Source organism: Austrofundulus limnaeus, unplaced genomic scaffold, assembly GCF_001266775.1.
Source record: "Austrofundulus limnaeus strain Quisiro unplaced genomic scaffold, Austrofundulus_limnaeus-1.0 Scaffold373, whole genome shotgun sequence".
In the NCBI taxonomy this organism is placed as follows: domain Eukaryota; kingdom Metazoa; phylum Chordata; class Actinopteri; order Cyprinodontiformes; family Rivulidae; genus Austrofundulus; species Austrofundulus limnaeus.
The window spans coordinates 542,092-543,930 of NW_013952775.1; the positions used below are offsets into that span (position 1 = coordinate 542,092).

General features: G+C 38.3%; 1 protein-coding gene across 1 annotated transcript in view; it reads left to right on the forward strand.

The window, feature by feature from the left end:
• Window positions 1-1,839, forward strand: part of ankrd50 (ankyrin repeat domain 50) — a gene marked incomplete at its 5' end in the record, with an annotated part of 46,018 nt that overhangs the window by 11,839 nt on the left and 32,340 nt on the right.

A 1,839-nucleotide genomic window follows, 5' to 3' on the forward strand; every position in this document is an offset into this window, starting at 1 on the left:
GCTTTAGAATATCGATACAGTATCGGGAAATGAAATATCGCAATATTTCAGTGTATCGATATTTTCTTACACCCCTAGTCCAGACACCCCATTTTCAGATGGAGCCCCCTCCTCAAAAATGGGATCCATCTCAAAACCGCTGGTGCAGCGTAGGTCGGACTCATCTACATTCCTGACAGATTTTATATTGATCAGCTGTTTTTGTGATACGGTTGAACAAAAATCACTGAAAAAATGGGGAATAAAGCAGAAGACTAGACCGACCAAATTTATTATAAATTTATTATAAATTTATCATAAATTTATCACAAATTTATCACATTATATATTATATTTTTTACCCGTCTTCGCGGTAAACACCTAGTAGGCCGGGTCCTTCGAGGGACGCAGACCCTGAATTTGGACACAGCCACTGTTTCAGTAAACAAAGACCAGGAAGTTCATTTTCTTAAAGAGTTCCTCTTTGATGTCACTTCCTGTTTCACGTCGGCTGAGCCAAGATAAAAGAAAATCATGCCAGATTTCTTAAATATAAAGATGCTTTCTTTGACACTTTGTATTTGAAGGACATGCAGGAGCTTTAAGAATAAAAACTTCAATCTGTTCTGTCAGCTTCAGAGGATTTAAATCTATTTTTAATCTGGAATATTTTCTGCTCAGTCAGGTAACGGTAGAAATGATCCATGAATTAGTTTTGCCTAGAAAAGTAAAAAGAAACAAAGCCAGCACCTCCTCCCGTCTCTCCTTACCATCTCCACCTCCTGACCCCGATGCACTCCCTCCTCCCCCCTCTTTACTTCTGCTCCAGAGCTCCTCCTCACCAGCCCTTTTTTTGAAGTCATGGTTTTACTGGTTTTCCCCGTGCCGTTCTGGTGCGGCGTGTCCCGGCTCAGCTCCTGATCAGCAGCAGCTGCAGCTGAGCTCAGGTGGTCAGAACCAGGTCAGAACCAGGTCTGAATACAAACCCAGAACCACACAGCTGCAGAAAGTCGTGCTCCGCTGCGTAACCCCCGATCGGGACGGGCCGTCATCGCGGGCGGGGGTCTTTAAAAGGATCTGTGGGAGCGCTCGCGGCAGACTCCTGTGACTCGTCTGCAGAGGTTTATAAAGTACTTGAAAAAAATAACTAAGAAAGTAAAATTACATGAACAGAAAATGACTTTGTAAAAATAAATTTCACTGATGAGAAAACTACTCAAGTAAAAGTCATAAAACTGTTCACAAAAATCTGAAAAGTAAAAGTAATTTTACACACTCTCTAAGAAATAAACTGTTGAATTTACTGAACCAAACTGGCTCCACTAAACCAGGTTGAGTAAATTGAACGATATATTTATATTTATATTCTTTGCTCAGTTTACTCAACTAGGCTCAGTGGAGCCAAACTTTGTTGAGTAAATTCAACACTTCATATTTTTTAGAGTGGATAAACATCTTCTTTCATGATGAGTTTAAACATAGTTAATGTTGTAATGAGTAACTAGGTCAGGTGTCAAAAGAGCCATTTCTGCTCCTGATGCATAAAATGTGTCCAGAGCCACGAAATAAGCTACAACTGTGATTATCAACTTGTGGTCCGTGGGCCTTTTCGGGGCCTTGTCAGGAACCTTTACGGCCAGTGGAGGAGACATTGTAAAACTAAAAAATATATTGTGAATTTTATTATTTATTAATATTTTTACACATCAGGACAAATTAAAAAAACTATATTCATGTTAACAAGAAAAATACTGTATATAGTTTTTACCTATTTTCATAAAAACTAGTACTGTACAACTGAATTATTCAGGCATATATTTTTTTGTAATTCTTATTATGTAGTTTATAATATTCTTTAAA